Source organism: Cricetulus griseus, chromosome 2 (genome assembly GCF_003668045.3).
Source record: "Cricetulus griseus strain 17A/GY chromosome 2, alternate assembly CriGri-PICRH-1.0, whole genome shotgun sequence".
Taxonomy (NCBI): domain Eukaryota; kingdom Metazoa; phylum Chordata; class Mammalia; order Rodentia; family Cricetidae; genus Cricetulus; species Cricetulus griseus.
Genome location: NC_048595.1, coordinates 156,883,632 through 156,895,655, shown reverse-complemented (window position 1 = coordinate 156,895,655; position 12,024 = coordinate 156,883,632). Strand labels below are relative to the sequence as shown.

The 12,024-nt window shown below is 41.1% G+C and overlaps 1 protein-coding gene across 1 annotated transcript in view; it reads left to right on the top strand.

Annotated features, from left to right (window-relative positions):
* The window catches only part of Xkr4 (XK related 4), a 377,575-nt gene that overhangs the window by 235,391 nt on the left and 130,160 nt on the right, over nucleotides 1–12,024 (top strand).

The following is a 12,024-nucleotide window of genomic DNA, read 5'->3' as shown; positions in this document are numbered from 1 at the left end:
TTCCAAGCATAATGATTTACAGAGTATCTACATTGTATGAGGTATCATAAGTAGTACAGTGATGAAGATTTGAGGTACATAAAAGGGTATGTGTAGGTGTAGACATACTAGTCTATTATTCTAGATGAAAAACCAGAGATTTGACATATGTAATGTTTGCAATGGCTATTCCTATGCCACAGCCAAGCAGAAGTACAGCACAGTACTACACTCTGAAAGCCAGGCACACACCTAGCTAGCTACATTTGAAGCCTCATTCAAAAGTCATGTTCCTCATAGAAACCACGTAGGATAAGAAAAAAAGAAAAGAAGGAAGGGAGGAAGGAAAGAAGGAAGGGAGAAAGATGAAGAATGAGAGACAGAGACAGAGAGAGAAAAAAAAGTCAGGGCTTGCTAGATTGGACCAGTGCCAATCTACCAACCCAGATATTCTCAAGTTTCCAAATGGTTTTAATTCCTCAATTTTAATTGCCCACTTTGCCTGTCATGGTTGGAAAGATGACATTCTATCTTTCAAGTATAATCAGTTGTGGTAAGCCAAATATGTTACTGACTTCTGTGTTTTGAATATAAAATGTCTCCCAAAGGAGCACAGTGCTGTTGGATGATGGCAGAATCTCTGAGAGGTGACTTAGCAGAAGAAGCTTAGTCATGGAGGCTGTGCCTTTGAAAGGGGTATTGAGCTCTGGTCCTTCCTCTGGCTCTGTCCCCAGATGCTGTGACATGAACAGCATCTTCCATCACATGTTTCCCCCCACCAGAATTTCCTTAGCACCCACACAAACGACCTTGACCAATCAACCATGGACCAAAACTTCCAAGATTGGAAGCCAAAAGTGACTTTACTCTTTATAACCTGATACTCAGTTAATTATGAAGCTGATATTGTCCCCAAGCCATGTACTCAGGAAATCTTTGCTAAACCAAAGGCAAGTCATTTATGCCAACTTCTGCTCACATTTGCTCCTATTCCAAATGTCCTTGTGTGCATTTGGATTGCCCTCTTTGCCTGTAGTTTTCCTGGGTACTTTGTGACAAGAGAAAGGGGTAGGGTGTACCTCAATCGGTAGAGTACTTACCTAGAATGTAGAAGCCATGGATTCCATCCCTGACAATGAGTAAAACCGGGGTTACTTTCTTGGGAGGTGGAGGCTGGAGAATCGTAAGTTCGAGGTCATCCTTATGATAGCAAATTTGAGGCCAGCTCTATACCCTATATAATTTGAGGCCAGCCCTATACCCTATATCAAAGTGGAGGCTCTAGGGCCTAGAAGTTCTTTTCCTGTCTTATCATATGATTCTACTGGAGAACTCAGAAATTAAGGGCTTTCCTAAACATCCAGAAAAATGGTTTCATAGGTAACTAAGACTTCTCTGCATCATGAAAGCCGCTTTGTTTGTCATAGTCTAGCAATGAGCTTCAGGATCTAAATCTCAGGCTTTTGATCTATGATATAGTAAAATGGATGGAGACAGAGTCTGTCTCCTTGCTGTGGCCCCCTAAGAGAAGAAGCTCTGTCCTTTGCCATCCCATTTGCCTCTTGCACTTGTCACTGTCTTCTGAACCTGCCAGTTCCACATCTGTATTTCTATAGAAGAAGCAAAGCACAGGACAGAGTGCCAATCTGGGAGTGGACTGCCATCCAAGTCCCTTTAGTTCTATCTACTTTGCAGTTTCTATTTTAGTTAGTTCATTGGCACATTTATTGAATATCTATTATGTGTGTAATGATGCATGAAACTCTGCAAAATCTGCCACAAAACTTCATATTGTGCTAAATGTAACACTATCAACTATATAGCAAAACATATTTAAAAACACACAATATGTCTGTGTGTATTCCAGAATAAATGGTTACATTTTCTGGATGGGAGTGTAGGAGGAGCCTTCATTGTGTGTGTGTGTGTGTGTGTGTGTGTGTGTGTGTGTGTGTGTGTGTGTATAGAGCCTGTTTTATTAGCATGTATTAATTATGCATAGGAACAAGTTTTATAACATTTTCATCAATATATATATAATGTGTTTTAATCGATTGTAGTCAACCCAGCATCTTCCCTCCCACTCTCACTGATCCCCTTCTTCTTCTCAACCAGCCCCCTCTAGTAAGACCTTCCCCCATCTCTACATTCTTTCTTTTAATACCCACTGAGTTGAGGTAGGGTTGCTTTCATGAGCTTGGTTGAAGGATTACTTCAGGGTGACTTACAAATGGCTACACCACTGAAGAAAATATCTTCCTCCCAATCAACCATTAACTGCCCAGTTTGCTTACATCTTCGTAAACTTCTGTCTGAATTCAGAGCCCTTTGTTCATTCTCAAACAGTTTTGACAGATTCCAGACTCCAATTTAAAAGGAACCGTCTGATATATGTGTTGGATCAAATCTTCCTTTACTTACTCTATTCAACCACAGGTTCACAATCTGCACAGAATGACAGTTCAGTATTGTAACTGAGACAGTTAAGAACTCACAAGGCATTTTCCTCCCTGCAATGTACCACCTCAGGCTCCTAATACTGCAAGTGCCCAACATGTTCCCTCCAGCCCATCACCAGAATTCTCCCTAGGTTGAGCTAAACACTCAACCAGAATTTGGCTCCTTTGGCTACTAAAACTGTTCATTTTAATTTTAATGTCCTTTGTAATTTAAACTTAAGTTCTTGTTGTATAGTTTGGTTAAAGTAGCTTAGTTAGTGACACATAAACTGATAGTGAGAAAACAGAATTTTGACAGCCTTGGGAAGCTTGAGTGTAACCAGAATGCAGTAGAAAATTCCCAGTTTCAGATTGCTGGCTAGAGGGTCTGTGCTTCCTCCCATGCAGTAGATGGTGAAGGCTGTGCCTCGCTTCTTCACCCTCCCTTACACATGCTCTACCCTGCCTGCCTTGCCCAGCACAGCACTTAAGAAGAGCAGTCTGCAGAGTGACAGTCAGCCCTAGCCACTGTAATTTTCACTGTAATATCTAATATTGTTTGGTGCTGGGTTTTTCCTTTTGTGATGATGTGATAATTAGAGGACCTCCCCATCCTGGGAAAGAACATGTCAGATGTTTCAAAATGAAAACATCATGTCAGACAATCATACATACCAGTGCCCAGAGGAAGAAAGGATGAGAAGCAGCTGCTCAGGAAACAAGAGATGAGTGCCTAGAAAGACATGCCGGCTTCAGAGCTGGGGCCAAGAACCTTCTCAAATTACTAATGAAGGGCACACATAGGCAAATTCTGGATAACCACGGGGACAAGAGCTCAATACCACTGGGACTACGATGAAGCAAGCCAAGCAGTGCCAGAATATGGCATATATGAAAAGAGAGAAATACAGAAAATCTGATATTGTAGATTACAATTGGTTTTATTTGTAATCTTTGAATCTTGCAACATTTTGAGCACAAAATTCTGTGCATAATCACAATGTCAATTTATACTACTATCTATAGAAAAGAAAGTGGCATAAAAAAGAACCTAAGGAAAGTAAAGATATCCCAACTAGTTACAGCTTATGTCTTAAAAAGAAAGCGAAAGGTTAAAGGTCTTGTTTGAGCAGTGGGCTGTTTGTGAGGGTGGAATAGGATCTGGCAACCTACCACACCTATTTGTATCAAACACACGGTAAGCCTTCAGCTATCTGAACATGCACCTGTTATATTTTCACTGCCCCAAAGTAAACACTTTCTCAAAACATGGGGTGACTGGTACCCAGGGTGACAAGAGCTGACACTAGGGACCAGAGGTTTGGACAGCTTGATAAGAGGGTTCTTCTAGCTTGAGCTGGCAGCCAGAACAAAGGACTGCCTGCTACCAACCTTGCACCTTCCCACAAAGGACACTTATTAACAGAACCCACTCTTTCAGGGAGTCTAGAAAACGTAGCCCATAGAACCTCCATTAGTCTCATTCTGTCTGTGTGCATGCTCCCAGCTTACAGGCTCCAGAACCAAGTCTGTCAATGCAATTTCAGAGGAGAAGCTTTCCTGACAAGAACTGTAGGAGGCATCAGGTAAAATCAATCTCCCAGTGGCTAAGGGAACACTCGGTATATCTCTCCTTAAGAATACACCCAGAGATCTCAAGTGACCCCTCAGGATTATCCAGCAACCCTACCTTGTCTCTCCTTGAAATTCACTTTCCTGCTTCCATGATGACTAAACTCCTGGTTTCTGTGATCTCAAGCTTCTAATGGCCAACTTTCATCACTCTAAAAGGTAGACTCGCTCCTTACTCTGGTGGCACAGTGTAAGTAATAAAATATAAGCTACTTATTTTCCACCATTGTGTCTACCTCCCTCCTCTTCTGCTGAGCCAACCAAGATTATGTGCTGTGACTCTAGGCCTATGCCTTCTCCTCTCATCTGTTTCTATCTTATCCAAGAAGTCTCTCTCTCTCTTCTTATCTTTCTTTCCTCCCTCCCTCTTTCCTTTCTTTTATTATCCATTTAAGAAAAAATAGACTGGATTGTTTTCATCAACATATAAATATACAGACTAATAATTTTCATCTTTATTAAAGAGAAAAGTGAACCCATATCACTTATCATCATATTGCTTTCCTGATCTTGGCAGAAAAACTCATTTTTATTATTGTGTGAAAAATATTTTTATTTATTAGTTCAAATTAGAAACAAGCGCGCTTCACATGTCAATCCCTGCTCCCTCTCTCCCCCCTCCTCCCCAACCCCCCACCCCATGCCCCCTCTTCTCCTCAGGGAAGGATAAGGCCCTCCATGGGGATCCCCAAAGTCTGTCATATCATCCTGGGCAGGGCCTAGGCCCTCCCCCATGTGCTCAAATTGAGAGAGCATCCCTCCATGTGGAATGAGCTCCCAAAGTCCTTTCTTATGCCAGGGATAAATACTGATCTACTACCAGAGGCCCCATAGAGTGCTGAGGACTTCTCACTGACATCCAAATTCAGGGGTCTGGATCAGTCCTATGCTGGCCTCCTGTTCATCAGTCTGGGATTCAATGCACTCCCCGTGTTCATGTCAGCTGTTTCTGTGTGTTTCATCAGCCCAGTCTTGACATCTTTGCTCATCACTCCTCCCTCTCTGCAACTCGGTTCCAGAGTTCAGTTCAGTGTTTAGCTGTGTGTGTCTGCCTCTGCTTCCATCAACCACTGGATGAACACTCTAGGATGGCATATAAGGTAGTCACCAGTCTCATTATAGGGGAAGGGCATTTAGGGTAGCCTCTCCACTATTGCTTAGATTGCCAGTTGGTGTCATCCTTGTACATCTCTGGAAATCTCCCTAGTGCCAGATCTCTCCTCGAACCTATAATGGCTCCCTCTATTATGGTATCTCTCGTCCTGCTCTTCTCTATTCTTCCCCAAACTCAACCTTCCTGCTCCCCCATTTCCTCTTCTCCCCTCTTCTTCTCCCCCTCTCTATCTCCCAACTCACTCTCCTATACCCCCATGCTCCCAATTATCTCAGGAGATCCTGTCACCTTCCCCTTCTCCGGTGAACCATGCATTCTTCTCTTGTGGTCCTCCTTGTTTCCTAGTTCCTCTGGTGACATGGACTGTAGGCTGGTACTCCTTTGCTCTATGTCTAAAATCCATATATGAGTGAGTACATACCATATTTGTCTTTTTGTGACTGGGTTACCTCACTCAGGATGGTTTCCTCTAGTTCCATCCATTTGCCTGTGAATTTCAAGATTCCATTGATTTTCCGTTGAGTAATACTCCATTGTGTAAATGCACCACATTTTCTCTATCCATTCTTCAGTTGAGGGGCATCTAGGTTGCTTCCAGGTTCTGGATATTACAAATAACACTGCTATGAACATAGTTGAACATATGTTCTTATTGTATTAATGTGCATTCTTTGGGTATATGCCCAAAAGTGGAATTGCTGGATCTTGTGGTAGACTGATCCCCATTTTCCTGAGAAACTTCCATACTGATTTCCAAGTGGTCATACAAGTATTCACTCCCACCAGCAATGGAGAAGTGTTCCTCTTTCTCTACATCCTCTCCAGTATCTCAGAGTTGTTTTGAGTTGCATTTCCCTGATGACTAAGAATGTTGAGCACTTTCTTATGTGTCTTTCAGCCATTTTAGATTCCTCTGTTGAAAATTCTCTATTTAGTTCTGTACCCCACTTTTTAATTGCATTGTTTGGTGTTTCAGTGGCTAGCTTCTTTAGTTCATTTTATATTTTGAAAATCAGCCCTCTGTCAGATGTGGGGTTGGTGAAAAACTCCTTAATGCTCTGTCTGCATCTCCTACCTCCTCATCCTCACCTGTCACCCACTTTCTGTATTGCCTAATAATTTTGAGCATTATAACACATATGCAATAGATGCATAATACATATACACAGTCCATCACAGTATACAGCAAGATATGCATCTGTAAGCAACTACCTAAACATGGAAAGAATGTGACCACTGCCACAGAAGTTCTGCTCTCACCTTGCATGATGTCCTGGCACCTTTTATAAGCAGGACCATTACTCTGAAAAAGTATTTTCAACTTTGCACAAAGGTGTGTGTGTGTGTGTGTGTATGTGTGTGTGTGTGTGTGTGTAGGCATGGATACTTGGACTCTATTATTCAAAAATACTTTCATGAGCTGTAATACTATGTGATAGGAATGTACTCATTTTTACTACCCTATAATGATTAGCATCAATTTAGTTATCCATTCAATGGTTATTAAAGTATTTCTTAACATCAGAGGTATTATGATGATTCATATGAGTAATGTTTTTATTTCTTTATGCATGTATTTGCATATTTCTGTTGGGATAATACTTTAAGAGTGAATTTGCTGAGTCATCCAGTACTCGATGAACATTAGGAGACAATGCCAAATCATTTTCCATAGTGAGGCTGACAATTCACATTCCCAGCAGCAATGGGAGCCTGTGTATGAGATTATTTCAAATCATCTATGAAGTTTGATGTTGTGAGTCTTCTTAATGAGCAGTATCTCAATCTTATTTTAATTTACTTTAAAAGATTCTTCTTTTTTCTTCATTAACCCCTTAATCTAGTCCTTTAGAAAACTTCCTGTTCTACATTCAAAATACAATCCAGATGTGACTCCCCTTCACTATCCATCAAGAATATTGTAGTCCCAAACACTGCCCAGCTGTGCTCTACAGTGGGCCGGCCAGCTTTGAGCCACTCTATATGCCATACAGAAGCCTGCTATTCGTGTCTCCTTTCCCCCTTCTTTAAACTCCTTGATGGCTCCTACAACCAACTAGAAATCAGATGAGCATGTGACAAGATGCTCTGGTCTGAACTTCGTGTTGCTCCATTCTTCCCATAGTCACTCATGTTCAGCAGCACTAACCATATCCTTTTCCTTAGACAGTTTTTTCATTGCCCAATGCCTGCAGCTACTTTTGGAGATATCAGAAAATAAACCAACAAAATAGAAAACTACTAGTCTGCTCAGTCAATACATACATGGATTTCAATTTCAAAGACTCACCAGCAATCACTTTGCAAGGAGAGTCTCACAAAGCTTATGTTAACTGGGGGCCATTCCTTTCTACTCTGCTTAAATGTATTGGCAGAATAAAGGATACGTAATGATATTACTGATCTCTTTATTACCTTCCATAGTGTCTGAATCATGGTACCACCCCAAGTTGTACTAAGCAGACCAGAGGCTGCATCTGCTTATCATTAATTCAAGTGCTTCAAATCAACTGTGTGCTTTATCAGCCCCCAACACAGCTGTGAATAGCTCTGAATTTGAGTCATTTTCAGCATCATATGAAATAAGAGCTCCGACTATTTTTAGGTTCTCTTAATTATCTCCAATAATCAAGCACAAATCTTGGTATTTTTCCACTCAATAGTCCTCCCTTTTCTCTCCTTGCTTCTAATATGTGAGCAAATTCATGTGTCCAGGTACAGGGTGATAGACCAAGCTGTGGTGAACAACATGGTTAGATACATGTGCTGTGGTGAAGGAGAAAGATGCTGGAAGAAGTTTCCACCCCATTGTCTTAACCTTGTTGAGGTGAAGAGGAGGCATGCAGAAGCCATGAGCCATGAGTGATGTGTAAGCCCCCCTGAGACCCTGCTTTCCCAGGGCTGGCTTCTCTGGTAAAGCCTAACCTCCCCAAAATTGCAATAGTGTTTCAGCACTTGGCACCGTCAAGGAATCAGAATCCCATTTTTCTGTTCCATTTACCTGACCTTTAACCAGTGCTCAAACTTAGAGCTGATGTTTGTTTCAGATGAATACCCATGTGCCATGTTTACACCATTTAAACACTAAAAATAACCACTGTAAATAGCAATCAAAATGTTTGCTGAATGAGGACACAAAGGGAGACAGGTGAGGGCAACCTAATAAGAAATTCAAAAGTAAGTGTTTTGCTATATTATCTATTCAAGTGACTTAAAAAATGAAACTGCAGACAATTGTATGCTTGTGGTATTTTTAACCTAACTCTAATTGGGCAGGTAGGTGAGGGAAGCTCCCACAAAATCCTAGTTGCTTCATTATAAAATGCAAACTCTTGAATAGAAATGCATCTTCTGTTTATTCAATAGATTGAAGTTAGACTGTGTTCTTTAACATTAAGTTTATATTTTTCTGCTGACTCAACTGAAAAAGAGCACTGCTCCTGATATAATAATAAGGATAATTTCCTATGATTGGCATAAGAAAAAAATTAAGAAAAGAACTTCTTGTACATAGGAGACAGAGAGTCAAAGACTGAGGAGAGCAACTGACTCAATCAGTGTGTGAAACGTGCTAGTATGAAATCACATGGAGACTTATTCTTCAACACTCACAATGAGCCCCTGATTGCAGAGGGACAGGCCTGCTGAGTGCTGCCTGACTAAGGTCTCGTCAGCATTTTCATTATACTCCTCAGCTGTACGAGAAGTCTAAGAGTCCATGAGACTAAGGAAACTTGACAATTCCAAAAGCTCCTAAGCATCCCTAATATCATCAGCTCAAACACCGGAAGAATGCTACACAACATGCACTTCTCCGGGACAGAGTGGGAACAGCTGAGGTTCAAGCTTGGAGATGGGTTACACAGCTTTCCATTATGGTAAGTAAATAGCTGGGTGGTTAACTTAAGAAGAGCAAAGATTGCTTGGACTTCGGCTACTGAAGGTTGCAGTCCTGGTCATTTGACCTCAATGCTTTGAACCCACGACAAGGTAGGAGAACACTAAGGAGGAGGTCCCTAGTTCAGCTCACAGTGACTGGAAATTAAAAAGAAAGGGAAATTGAATTTCCTTCAAGGACACATTGCCAGTGACCTACTATGAAGCTCCCATCAGCACCAGGCTGAGGAAGCATTAAACACACAGGCCTGGGGGGAACCTCCGCATTCAAACCATAGCACAAGGTTTAAACCAAGGCTGGTACTTCAGGTTTCATTGTTGTTAATTAAAACCATGAGTTAAAACTCAAGTGTAATCAATTAGTACATAGCTCCTAAACACAAATAGAAGGCAAGTATTTTTAGCATACATATTTGGAATAAATAAATGCAAAACACTGTTTCAAAGACAAACATAAATTTAGAAAAGGGAAAGTAAGGCTTTTACAGAAACTATTTGTAGCTTATTTCACAGTGTAAATGCATTGTGAATATAGGAGATGATGATGTAGTTCTAATGAATCAAGTGTGAATCTTGGATCCTTGGAATAAATGACATAATTCAAATAAAATTTGCTTGGAGAGAAATCTGATGAAAAATCAGAGTCCTGGGAGCTTGCATGCCCTTACCTGGACCAAGTGCTGTCTCTCTCCTCACCTAGGAGGCCAGAAACATTGAATCTGATGCTGAGGAAGTTCAAGTGTCCTATGAACCACTCTGTTTGATCGGCCCAGCAACACATCTTACAAAGGCAGGCTATGGTATTTTAATTAGAGCCTGAAGGAAATCTTCATTAATTATTACCTCCACTTACTTCAAATACATTATTGAACATTCACAAATGCCAGGCACTGAGTTGGACATTAGAAAAGTGAAGATGGCCAAAAATCATTTTCCCTTAAAGGTTCATAGCCTAGCAATGATCAGCAACATGTGAATCAGTCTAAGAGGCCCCTGTCATGGGGTTAAAGAGGTGTAAGAGAAAGCTTCTCTTCCTGTTGTAGTCTGTAGGGAGCCGGTTCCTGCATTATCCATTACAATAATGGTGCCTGAAGACACCAAGATGTAAATTACTTCACAGGCGCTGGGTAATCTCCATTCCTTTGATCTCTGCCTATCCCATGGCTCATTTGGCCTGAGGAGCTGAAGCCATTCATAGGGTAACACGTCCCAGGCGGCGGGCCAGCCTTTTTAAGGGATGGGTTTCTTAGTTCAGTGTCTCCGCTCTGGGAAGCTTATGCATTAAAGCTTGTCTGCAGAAGGATCCGAGTGTCCTGCGTGTATTTCTTGCCGGCCGAGAAAATACAGTGCGCGCGGGACAGTAGTCCACAGAAGTGAACTCGAACTGGCAAGTTCAGTGGAGGAGAAAGTATATATCAAAAGGGGAAATTGCCATGCTCAAGACAAACACCAAGAGTCCTTGAAGGTCAAGATTCAAATAACTCCAGGGTATGACTTGAGGCTCAGGTATGGAGGAGGTTGCTGTATCCTGAAGGGTGTGACAGGACTTTAATGTGGAGAAATACATCATGTATCGGCTCTCACACTTTCCCTAACCTCTCACAGCCTGCTTGTATTAACTGTGGATAGTCTTGTTTTCTTTGACAGTAAAATTGCATTGTCTAAACTGCAGTTTTATATTTTTGAAAGAAATAAGTAATGTAGTCATCATAAAGTCCTAAAAACCAGAAGGGAGTCATGGAAGGAAGTGAAAGCCTTAATATTTCAACAACAGTGACAGCAAAAATGACATCCTAATTCAAAACTGAACAGACGACTTAAAGAGCTCTTTCTCTATGGAAGTATAAAAATGGCTAGTCAGTTCATGAAACATGGTCAGCAGAACCAGTCACCAGGGGAAAGGAGGTTAGAACCATAATGGGATGTACCTTACATCTGCAGATAGGATGGCTACTATCAAACACAGACAAGTAAAAGTCTCACACAGAAACAAGTGCTCAGGAGCATGTTAAGGACTTGATGCACTGATAGGAATATAAGACAGTACTGCCACTACAGAAATCTATATTGTGTTACTTGCAAAAACAAAAGTACAGTTACAATATTATCAAGCAATGCTACCTCCCAGTCATTTGTTCCAAAACCTAAAAATGAGGTCTGGAAAAGACATGTGCAGAATTATTTTAATACCAGAAAGATTTGTAGTAGTTAATATTTGTAGCAACTCAAGCACCCACTGGTTGATGACTGATAAGCAAGGTGTGCAGCATCCATACAATGAAACATAATTCAACATTAAAATCAAAAGTCTCAGAGCTATGGCTCATATGAATGAACCCTGCAGACTATGCTAAATGGGCAGGCCAATCACAGCAGACAGTAAATGAATGATCCAATTCATATAAAGTATTTAGAGGAGTCAAATTTGTAAAAGTGGGAAGGAAAATCGTGGTTTCCCCAGCCTGGGGGGTGGTGGGGGCTGCTCAGTGGGTGATGTCAGCTTTTCGGAATGAAGACCTCTAGAGGTAGGTGTTCCACAGGTGTAAGTTCATTCTTATGAATGAATATGGATGAACTTACTCCTGTGGACCTGTGCACCTGTGATAATTAAGATGGGTGTTTTATATTGTTTATTTTCACGTCATTTTAGAATTGTTTGAGATTGTAGTTACATTTTTTTCCTTCCCTTTCCTCTCTCCAGACCCTCCTGTATACCCATCCCTTGCTCTTCTTCAAATACTTCTTCAAAAAGTCCTCTTTTTTCACTGATATTGCATTCACATATGTTTGTGCACATACATCTATATTCCTAAATACGACCTGTTCCATCTGTAAAATGTTACTTGTATATGTGTTTTCAGGGCTGACCATTTGGCATTGGACAACCAATGGGTCTGTTCTTCTCGGTGGAAGACCACCTCCGGCTCCCTGCTTTACTCAGTTCTCTGTGTAGGGTTGAATCTT